The sequence below is a fragment of the Lathyrus oleraceus genome, chromosome 2 (genome assembly GCF_024323335.1).
Source record: "Lathyrus oleraceus cultivar Zhongwan6 chromosome 2, CAAS_Psat_ZW6_1.0, whole genome shotgun sequence".
Lineage (NCBI taxonomy): Eukaryota > Viridiplantae > Streptophyta > Magnoliopsida > Fabales > Fabaceae > Lathyrus > Lathyrus oleraceus.
Window position 1 is genome coordinate 393,135,434 of NC_066580.1, and position 12,496 is coordinate 393,147,929.

The 12,496-nt window shown below is 39.3% G+C and overlaps 1 non-coding gene across 1 annotated transcript; it reads left to right on the forward strand.

The window, feature by feature from the left end:
• Positions 1-941: 941 nt before the first annotated feature.
• LOC127124122 (small nucleolar RNA R71) lies at positions 942-1,048 on the forward strand. Its single transcript, XR_007803758.1, has one exon. It is a non-coding gene; the product is annotated as a small nucleolar RNA R71 (small nucleolar RNA).
• Positions 1,049-12,496: the final 11,448 nt, after the last annotated feature.

The window sequence follows — 12,496 nt, forward strand, 5'->3', positions numbered from 1 at the left end:
CTTCTTGGTCGGCTTGTTTTTCGGGTTCCACCGGTTCCTTTTCTTGGTTGGTAGGTATATTTTCTTTAGAAGTTCCGGACTCGCTCATTGCTGGGTTATGAGGCCCTTCGTAAGCGGTCCCACTTTGTAACGAGATAGCGTTAGCTTGCTCTCGAGGGTTTGGTTGAGGTCATTCAGGGAATTGTCCTCCAGGTGTAGTTTGTGGTGCTTGGTTTTGTGTTACCTGTGAGATCTGGGTTTCAAGAATCTTGTGGTGAGTGATTATCTGATCAACCTTGGTCCCTAATTACGTTATCAGTTCGTTTACGTGAATGTTCTGGTTTAGGAATTCTTTATTTTGCTGAGTCTGGCCTGATATAAATCTCTCCATGATCTTCTCAAGGTTAGGCTACTGGGGCACAACTTGCATAGATTGATTTGGTTTTTGGGCTTGATAACCTTGTGGTCTCTGAGGTGCATAATTTTGGATAGGGTTCTGGTTTTTATAGGAAAAATTCTGGTGATTCTTCCATCCAGGGTTGTAGGTGTTTGAAAATGGGTTACCTTGGGCGTAATTCACTTGGTCGGTGTTCAGGTCGTTCAAAAGGTTACATTCCACCGATTCATGTCCTTTAGATCCACAGAGTTCACACTCTGTGTGGACTCCTGCTGTGGTGTTAGTGTTTGTAGACATATGTTCGACCTTAAGGGCTAAAGCGTTCATTTTCGCCTACATCATGTCCATACAGTTTATCTCATGTATTCCACCTTGGGTCTCCTTTTTCTCTATTGATGCTCGTTCAATTCCCCATTGGTAATGGTTTTGGGCCATATCCTCAATTAGGTCACAAGCTTCAGGGTATGGTTTGTTCATCAACACGCCACCAACGGCAGCGTCGATGCTCATCTTTGTGTTATAATGGAGTCCATTGTAGAAGGTATGAAAGATCAACCATTGTTCTAGGCCATGGTGTGGACAGACTCTTAACAGCTCTTTATATCTCTCCCAAGCTTCAAAGAGTGATTCTCCTTGGTTTTGAGTAAATCTAGTCATTTGGTTCCGAAGAACGGCAGTCTTACTGGGGGGAAAATATCTAGCAAGGAATACTCTCCTAAGGTCTTCCCAGGTAGTTACTGAATTAGTTGGAAGTGAATCCAACCATGAACGTGCTCTATCCCTGAGGGAGAAAGGAAATAATTTTAAACGAATTGCATAAGGTGAAGCACCGTTGGATTTAAAGGTGTCAGCTATAAGACCCCAATTTTGACCCTAAGATCCCTCATGGCATCATAACATTGCATTTGAATTGCCTCAAGCATCATAGGCATCTTGGCTCTTTACCTTTGGGTGGGATCTCTTATGAGTTGGTTGGAGATTACCAAGCATGCTTGAATTGTATATTATTGCTTTTCTTATTTCTATTCACTAACCAAAAGCACAAAAATATGTCACTAACATCCCTTGTTTGTAGCTTGAGCAGTCACAAGATCCAAAGCTTCTAGGAGGTCCTATGTGCATTGATATGGCCAATTGAAGATGAAGGCAAGCATGGAAATGGTTCTCAAAGCTCTAATCCATCAAATATGCCTCCCAAGTGTCTCAATTCATCATTTTGATCAAAGCAAATCAAGGGGCTTGAGGTTGTAGCGGGGTATTCGTTACCATTAGAGATATTGACTAAATCCAAGGTAAATCATACAAGTCGAGTCGCCACCACACTTCTATTTATCCAAAGGAATGGTTAGAAAGCGAACAAAAACCTAATAGTTTTAACAAAAACTAGTAAAAGAAACAGAGATCTGGGTAAGGGGGTTGGCTATGTAATGGGAAGGTGTTAGGCACCCAAAACATCCTAGGTACTCCTAGGGAGCCCTGCTCATACTTGTTGTAAAGGTTGTTTGTTTTTTTGTGAATAATTTGTTTGTGCAAACATGATTGAAGAGATGAGAAGAGAATATACAAGTTATTTACATTTTGTGTTTGGATGGATAAACCCATTGCCTACGTACCATCTTAAAGAAGATTAGGATCAAAACCTCGTAGTTCGGGGTAAAAATCTCAAAACGGTTGGTGAATTGATTGGTCCAAAAGCCTTAAGGTCTTTTGTTATCAAAGGGAGAAAACTCAACCAAACCACAAATCCACCATGTTAGGATAGCTTTAACATGCTAGTGAGGGGTTAACCCAATAATAAGAATGGAAGACTCATTGTCCATCATTAAGGATATAGGTGAGTATTACATCTATCACCAGGATAACTCAAACCTAATAGCTAGAGGTTTTGGAAAATTTTGATTAAGAAAGTGGCCATTGAAACCACAAAAGATATTTGACTGGGTTATATTTACCAATTAGAAGTATATACAAAAATGGTCAAAGTTGACTTAAAGATTCAATTCAAAATAAGTGTTATGAAAAGAAAGTTTGAAAATCAAAAGCATAAGGCTTAGGTTTCTAAGGTTTGGAAACAATGGTTAAATGTTTGCACAAAAAGTTTTGGCTTGGGTTAGAGTGGAGAGAAGAAGAAGAATGGCTAAGTCTTAAGTAAAACAAAAAGGTGAGGGATAAAGAAACAAAACCACAATGGATTTCCTCTCTTGAGATCATATTGATGATCCAAGTAGCTCCCATCCTTTGGAATAAGCAATCACACAAAGCATAAACAATCATCAAACAAGCCTCTTAAGAGATCCTCAATGTATCTTGTGTCTTTCACTTTGGATGAACATGGCAATGGTCCTTCAATTGAGCTCATAGAATCCCCTAGCACAAGAGCACACACATCAAAAGTTCCATGAAGTAAATCAAGAATGGACAAGAGTAAGTTTAGAGATTTGGTCCTTCTAATCCATCTTCATCATTAAGGCCCATTTACTCCAATTTTGCATAAGGAAAGTCCTAGGATCTAAGTCCATTTCTCCATTCTTTGCATAGGGAAAGTCCTAGAAACTAAGTCCATTTCTTTGCATTTGGTTCACAACAATCAAAACAAAACACAAGCTCAATAATATATACACAATTATGTGCTCAAGTGAGCAAAAGGCAAATAGCATTAACATAAACATGTGCTCAAGTGAGCAAAGAGAAAAGCAAATGGATAATATATGCAAGAATAGTAAATTGCATAAAAGTAAAGAGCAAAAAGTAAATGTTAATTGTTAATGGTTAGTGTTAGTAATTAGTGTGCCATAAGGCGGATTTAGCGCTATGTTAAGCAATCGTAATTGGCCTTATGTAGAAGTCACAACTATCTGAGGCCGGTCAATAATAATGTAGGCAACAATACAAGTTAGAAGTCTTGGTTAGTGAACCAAGTTCCAACAACTTTCCATGCCAAAAGAAAAAGAGAATTGATCTTGTATTGGTTTAAGCCTTTTGCATGATTTAGAAAACAACCTATCCTTAATGCAAAGCCATTCACTTGATCAATTGATCAAGATGAATTAGATTTGAATCAAGGAAGATTAAGTCTTCCAAATCAATACTAACTTATCAACCTTCAACTCATTGATCAAAAAGAAAAAAGAAGAAGATGAAGAAGATGAAGAAAGGATAAGGAAATGGAAAGATCAAAATGCATAAAATGAAATAAGGTGTACCAATCCATATGTATTGACCAAATGACATTAAAAGTCAAAGTCAAACAATGGGAAATCAGAAGTGAGATGAAGATTGGAGATCAAACAATAAGTATAATTTTTTTGGCATTTTCAATATTAAAATAAACTTGAATTAAAAAAAGAAAGGTCAAACTTCAAAATCACTTCAAATCAACCTTGTAAGGTCCAAGTGATTTATCCCAAGTTCAACAAGGTCAAACTAAGTATGACAAAAAATTTCAGCATTTTTAAAAGTTAAAAACTATTTTTAACTAATTAAATATGAATAAAAATAACCTAATTGAACTAAAATCTCAAATAAATCTCAAATCAATTATAAAATTGATGAGAATATTTTTCATAGATCCATCATCATTCAAATAGGTTAGGAAAATATTTTTGTATTTTTTTAATATCAACAACTATTTAAAATGAATTAAAAATAACCAGAAAAGAGAAAATTCATAAAAAATATCAAATGATGAAATAAAAAATATTAAAAATCAGAATCAGAAACTAGAATTTACTTGGAGACTAATGCAATTAGTCCCATAATTTTTGGATTAAAAATGAGAGAGATATGATTTTTTTGAAATAAAATGAAATAAAAGAAATAAAAATCAGAAAATAGAAAATGCTGAATAATGTGGTGTGTTGGATCCAGGCCCATTAATTGAGCTGGCACATCCAAGGGTCCAGACATGCGCGAGCACCAAACACCCTGGTCAACTGAGAAACACCAGGCCATTAAAAAAGTCATGAAAATGGAAGGATGAGATTAGATCTGGAAATTAGATCCAAGGGCCTAGGTTCATTCTGGAAAACAGACGGTGGTGTACACCACCGTCTTCTCCGGCGACACCAGAGATTCCGGCGAGAGTTGCAGAGAAAAAATATTAACCATATGAAGCGATCTAGGCATCAATCGAAAGAGGAAGTGATGTACATCACTCCTATACCATTCACTTCCACTCTAGATTCCTATAAATGGAGAAATCAGAGATGGAAGTATGATGGTGTTCATCATGAACTTCATATTTTTACAAAATTGAAAGCACAAATCAGATGCCTCTATTGAGAGGACTTCAGCCAAACCAAAGAACTCAAGAAATAAGCAAAGATCAAAGAGTTTTGAAGAGAAAAAGTTCTGATATCCACCTTTGAAATGCAGGAATGGAGAGCACGATTCTTCACAACCAAAGCTTGCAATAAGATCTAGTGATGAAGAGAAAGCAAGGCTGAGGAATTATAGGTTTGAAAATCAACCAAGATAGTTGAAATTCATATCTGAATTTTTTAGAAGAAAATTGAAATTCCTTTAGTGATGGCTATGGAGAGATTTGTGCAGCATAACAGGTTGAATCAGGGATCCATTTTGAATGGAATAGGGTCTCTATTTATAGAAGGAGTGGCAAGGAAATGATGATCCAATCCGTGTGCATGAACATGGACAATCCTTGCATGGGCTTGCATGATCATGCACAAGGCCCAAAAACAATGCCAAATGCAAGCTGAGCTCAATCTGGAATGAAAGGGACACGTAATTTGCTTTGAATTAGCTTGTGTATCAAGATTTCATGTGCATTCCATAATTGAACCTAAACATTCACCTCTTCGAAAATGCCAATTATAAAATCCAAACATAAGCATGTGGGTAATGGTTGGAAAGGTCTTTGTATAAGGAACAAATGTTATGTTGGACAAAAACTCATTTGAAGTGTGGAAATTAGTGAATTTTGAGTTTAAAGTGTAATGTGCAAAACATGTCAAGGCAAGGTTTCCAAATTTGGCCAATGTTCAAGCCCTTCTGTTTTGGTGATGCAAGCCTCAAACGAAAAAACCTCCAACATCAAAATTGTAGATCTCTTCAAGACAATAAAAATGGACTTAACTTTTACATCATTTGGATTTTTGATGAAAGAGTTATGGGCGCTTGAAGTTGTACTTTTTTGCCTTTCAATGCATTTGGTCCAAAGTGACCTATAATGTTTTGCATTATCACATGTATTTACTTTGAGATTTTGAAATTTTATTTAACATAACATTTGAGGTAGACATCTTAAGTCCTTGAATTGACTGGTCAACTTCTTAAGTCCTTGACTCATATATTGATGATTGAGGACACTCAAATAAGTTCAAATATGCATGAAATGATGAATTAAAGAACTTCCCTTGCTTGTATTTGACTATGGGTTGAGGTTGCTTCAAGAGCAAGGCATTGTGGTGCACAGATGAATTAGGGTTTCTTTGGGGAGCAAACCTCAAACCCTTTGACTTGCTTTGATCAAAATGATAGATTGAGATGCTAGGGAGGGATATTTGATGTAGAAGAGCTTTAGGAACCATTACCATGCTTGCTATCATCTCCTCTTAGACATATCTCTGCACAAAGGATCTCCTTGAAGCTCTTGACCTGGTGATTGCTAAAGTTACAAACAAAAGATGTTAGTGACATATTTTTTGTGCTTTTGGTTAGTAAAAAAAATAAGAAAAGCAATGATATACACTTCAAGCATGCTTGGTGATCTCAAATCACTCACAAGAGGTCCCACCCAAAGGCAAAGTGAACCGAGATGCTAATGATCCTTGAGGCAATGCAAATGCAATGTCATGATGCCATGAGGGATCCTAGGGACAAGCGAAGGTTAAAATCTTCGTCTCGACGGGGTAGGATGGGATTAAATAATAACAAAGAGACGAATTTTGGTCCCTAAGAGACCTCATGATGCATATGTATGTATGCGAAAATAGTAAAACTCTGTGGGGATATGCGTCCACAAAAGAAAAGAAATCCGGAGAAACTGAAAATCCACAGGAGTAACACACTCATAAATGGAACAGAGACTCCTTTGGGGAGTAAAAGGATAGAATTGTGTGAGCAGGTCACGAGCTGACTCGAAAATGCCTGTATTGGGGAACATGCCAATACAGCAAAAAAAAACATTCGCAACGGATACTTCGGATAAAAATCCGGACTCCGGTGGAGGACGTCCATTAAGGACTCATCTAAGGAAGATCCCAACAGAACTCTCGTGGGGAAGCAACGAGATGAGGTATTACCGGTTACTGGGAATAAGCTCGAAGAGACGTGTGATCTCAACACCAGTATAAGGGTGAGAGAACAACATGCTCTGGAAGAATGAATATCTCAGACCGGTATAAGGGTGAGAGATATCAATCATCCAAAACGTCTAAGGAAGACCTAAAAAGGTATATCTCAACTCAGGAAAATCTGACTCCACAGGGGACAAAAAGTCAAAATAGGGAGCAGAAGGAGGGAACACCAGGGATGCCGGTTACTGGGCATATAATAGGTGACCAACCAAAGTGTGAATTGGGGAATATTCCCAAAACACTCATCATCCGAAAAGAGGGAAAAAAGCAAACTCGATTAAGGGATGGACATTCGATTCCAAAATAGGGATACGAATCTTACTCGACTGGGGAAGAACAAAAGGCTTCGACCCAAGAGTGCATGAGATACATTATCTATTACCATTAGAACGTAGATAATATACTCGCATGGAAGATTATCCACAACCGGTTACTAGGTTAATAAAGGATAGATCGACCGAGAGAGGAAGGCATCGGGATGCCGAAACTAGGTATATAATGATGACCTTTCAAGGGGAGCAACAAACATTACCGGAAACCGGTACATGAAAGATGACCGGGGATAAACTGCCTAATCAGAGCAATTATCCAAGAAAACAAGGGAATATCAACACCGAATATTGGATAATGATAACCATCAAGGAGGGGACTACATCTACAGGATACTGGGTAAAAAACCACGGAAGAGTAACCGTCATCAATTAGGATGAACAAAAAGGTTAACTCTGCAAAGGGGAGAAAATAGGGTTTACAACTACCGGTATAAGGGTAGAAAACCACAGACTCCGCCGAGAATAAGGTGAATGATTACCGATTACTGAGCAATTATTCATTCACCACGGGGAAACACAGGAAGCAGTCACAAGAGGCCAATTTAGGATCAAACCAAAGAGGCAAACTAAATCAAGACTCATCCTAGTGAGGATATAACTCAATAGGGAAACCCACCCCAGTATATGTGTTGGGAGGAAGCAAAAACAACCGTTGTCCACGAGGATATAACTCAGTGGGGAATGCGGAAGGAAAGATAAACACTTTCTGCTTAATGTGCTGACTCTATATTGAGGGATCAGACATCGACATCTGCTTGGGAAATGCATTACTTACTAGCAGGGGATAACAAACAAAGATATATGGCAAAAAATGCAATATGAATATCCGAATGTTTGAAAATTATATGCACACATGCGTGGTTTATGTATGATGAATGCTGACAAACAGACATTTCTAACACAAGCAGTTCCACAGGAATAAGCACACAAACATCTGGTACTACATCTCAAGAGAGAAAGCCAGGTTCATCGGAGAGTACCCGATCTGCCGGGGAATCAGGGGGTCCCGGAAACAAAGACCTCTGCAGGGGAATGATCATCAGTCATTCCGGCTGGGGAAAAGGAGTTACTGCACAAATAACATCCGCCACATAAGCAACTCAACTAGGGAATCTATTCGAGGAGGTAAAGGGATTCTGGGGATCAAACACCAAGTACCGTACCCACCAAAGAGATCACATCTGCTGAGGAGGAAAGATCGCTACCCTGCTGAAGGAAAAAGAGGTGAATACTCCACCCAGTAGAAAAACCACGAAAGGTTTCGGAGGAAGAAGGTACAGTCATGCCAGGAATAGAAACAAATGTCTTACCCTGTTGGAGATCATACCATCCTTGGGAGAGCACTGAAGATTTCCTAAGTATCCTTTCGTCATTTTGAATGTTCACTTTGTTTAAAAACAAGTTATGAAAAATTCGTTTATTCAAAACAATGATATTTTCCCAACTGAAACATGCAAAACATTTGTTGAATAGAAACAAATAAGAGTGCAAATAATTGGATAAAAGGCTCAAATTTATTTGATGGAATGGTAGTCTGCAAATGGCAAGACTCCATAGATCTTTACAAATTTGAAACTGGTGATATATATTGGAAAAGGGCTACATTGAACATAATGACCATTTCTCCACCAATTCTAAATTTAATGTATTAGAAGCTTCGGTTGATGATGAATGAGCAAGAATTTCGGACGGATGACAGTTGTAGAACAAAGTCTTGTCAGGATGCAGTTACTTGCCAAATCCCTAATTTTTCCCTAGATTGTCCCAAGGCGAGGTACTCAATCTAGCGGGATACCTATATTCATCATTTTTTATGTCTCTAACTTTTGCCTGGACCGCCCTTTCGGATTTTCAATCCACCGAGACGCTCATTTTTTCCTAAGCCGCCGTTTCGGGTTTTCAACTTAGCGAGCTATTCTGTTTTTATTTTTAGGCGAAGTATTTCTTGACTGCATCTGAATTCACAAGACGACTGAAATCCTCCCCATCCATAGTTGTAAGTATCAAAGCACCGCTTGAAAAGGCTCTCTTAACAACATATGGACCCTCATAGTTTGGAGTCCACTTGCCCCTGGAATCGGGCGCGAAAGACAAGACTTTCTTGAGCACAAGGTCACCTTCTCGGAACACACGAGGCTTGACCTTCTTATCAAAAGCTTTCTTCATTCTTTGTTGATATAACTGACCATGGCACATGGCAGTCAATCTCTTCTCTTCTATCAAATTCAGCTGGTCATAACGACTCTGAACCCATTCAGCATCAGTGAACTTGGCCTCCATCAAGACTCTCATTGATTGGATCTCCACCTCTACTGGGAGTACAGCCTCCATGCCATAAACCAGAGAGAAAGGGGTTGCCTCTGTTGAAGTGCGGACAGATGTGCGATATCCATGTAAAGCAAATGGCAACATCTCATGCCAATCCTTATACGTGACAACCATCTTCTGGATAATCTTCTTGAAATTCTTATTAGCAGCTTCAACAGCCCCATTCATCTTAGGTCTGTAAGGAGAAGAATTATGATGCGCAATCTTGAACTCATTACACAGCTCTTTCATCATTTTGTTATTCAAGTTAGATCCATTATCAGTAATGATCTTATCTGGCACACCATAACGGCATATGAGTTGATTCTTAATAAACTTCACGACCACCTGCCTGGTCACATTCGCATATGATGCCGCTTCAACCCACTTGGTGAAGTAATCAATTGCTACGAGAATGAATCTGTGACTGTTAGACGCTTTTGGTTCTATCATGCCAATCATGTCAATTCCCCACATAGAGAAAGGCCAAGGTGATGAAATCACATTCAGAAGTGTCGGAGGAATATGGATTTTATCTGCGTAAATCTGAAACTTATGGCATTTCTTCACATATTTGCAGCAGTCAGACTCCATTGTCAGCCAATAGTAGTCTGCTCTCAACATCTTTCTAGCCATGGCATGTCCATTGGAATGAGTACCAAATGAACCCTCATGGACTTCAGTCATCAACAAGTCTGCCTCGTGTCTATCCACACATCTGAGCAGAACCATGTCAAAATTTCTCTTATAAAGCACATCACCATTGAGGTAGAAACTTCCTGATAATATCCTCAAAGTCTTCCTATCTTTCACAGATGCCCCAGGCGGGTAAACCTGGTTCTGGAGGAAGCACTTGATGTCATGATACCATGGCTTATCATCTTTCACTTCTTCAACCGTAAACACATGAGCTGGTCTGTCCAAGCGCATCACAGTGATATTAGGGATTTCATTCCAAAGCCTAAATATCATCATTGAAGCAAGTGTAGCAGGAGCATCTGCCATCCGATTCTCGTCTCGAGGAATATGATGGAAGTCAACCTCAGTAAAGAACATTGAAATCCTCCTCGCATAATCTCTATATGGAATGAGACCCGGCTGATTCGTTTCCCATTCACCCTTAATCTGATTAACAACGAGGGCCGAATCACCATAAACATCAAGATGCTTGATCCTTAGATCAATGCATTCCTCCAATCCCATAATATAGGCCTCATACTCAGCCATATTATTCGTGCATCTGAAAGTTAGCCTTGCTGTAAAAGGAATATGCGTGCCCTGAGGGGTAATAATTACTGCCCCAATACCATTTCCATACTGATTTACAACGCCATCAAATACCATACTCCATTTGGAACCAGGCTCTGGCCCTTCATCGAGTGTAGGCTCATCACAATCTTTCATTTTCAAATACATAATTTCCTCATCTGGGAAGTCATATTGAACTGACTGATAATCCTCAATCGGCTGATGTGCCAAGTGGTCAGCCAAGATACTACATTTAATAGCCTTCTGAGCTCGATACTCGATATCATACTCAGATAACAGCATCTGCCAACGGGCAATCCTCCGTGTTAAAGTAGGCTTCTTGAAGATGTACTTGATTGGATCCATTTTAGATATCAACCAAGTCGTATGATTTATCATGTACTGGCGTAAGCGCTTAGCAGCCCAAGCCAAAGCACAGCATGTCTTCTCAAGCATTGAATATCGAGATTCACAATCGGTGAACTTCTTACTCAGGTAGTAAATAGCATATTCTTTCTTTCCTAATTCGTCTTGCTGACCAAGGACACAACCCATTGAGTCTTTAAGAACAGTCAGATACATAATCAATGGTCTTCCTTCCACGGGCGGAGACAGAATCAGATGCTCAGACAAATACTCTTTAATATTGTCAAAAGATTTCTGGCAACCCTCGGTCCAATCATGAGACTGATCTTTCTGGAGGAGCTTGAATATCGGCGCACATGTGGCAGTCATGTGGGATATGGATCTAGAAATATAATTCAAGCAGCCAAGAAAACCTCGGACTTGCTTCTCAGTCTTGGGCGCAGGCATCTCTTGTATTGCTTTGACCTTTGCAGGATCAACCTCAATACCTCTTTCACTGACGATAAAGCCCAACAACTTGCCGGAACGGACCCCAAATGCACACTTGTTGGGATTCAGACGAAGCTTGTACTTCCTCAAACTCTGAAAAAGCTTCAACAAGTGCTCTACATGTTCAACTTCCGTTCTTGACTTAGCAATCATATCATCAACATATACCTCGATCTCCTTGTGCATCATATCATGAAACAAGGTGGTCATAGCTCGTTGATACGTGGCTCCGGCGTTCTTCAAACCGAAGGGCATCACTCGATAACAGAATGTTCCCCAAGGTGTGATGAATGTTGTCTTCTCCATATCCTCGGGTACCATCTTGATCTGATTATATCAGGAAAATCCGTCCATAAATGAGAAGACATTGAATTTAGCTGTATTATCTACCAAGATATCAATGTGTGGTAGAGGGAAATCATCCTTTGGACTATCTTTATTCAAGTCTCTATAATCCACACACATCCGGACTTTTCCGTCTTTTTTAGGCACGGGCACAATATTGGCCACCCATTGAGGATACGTAGAAGTCACCAGAAACCCTGCATCAATTTGCTTTTGAACCTCCTCTTTGATCTTTACTGCCATATCAGGATGAATTCTTCTGAGCTTCTACTTCACAGGCACGCACTCAGGCTTCAAAGGTAGGAAATGTTGCACAATATCAGTATCTAGACCAGGCATATCTCAATATGACCATACAAAGACATCAACATATTCTCGAAGCAATTCAATCAACCCCTTCTTAACAGACTCTTCCAGGAGTGCCCCAATCTTCACTTCTCGCACACAATCCTCAGACCCCAAGTTGACCGTTTCCAGATTTTCTAGATGTGGCTGAATGATCTTCTCTTCATGCTCAAGTAGACGGGTAATCTCGTCAGGAATCTCTTCAACATCATCTTCTTCCGCCTCAAATACAGGGAATTCAAAGTTGGGAGATAGTGTTGGGTCATTATGTTGAATGGGTTTGATCAACCTGCATAATGATTTTGGATATGATGAAAGCTTTAGAATTCAAATAAGGAAAATCATTATGCAGATGAAAAGATTGATTTTAT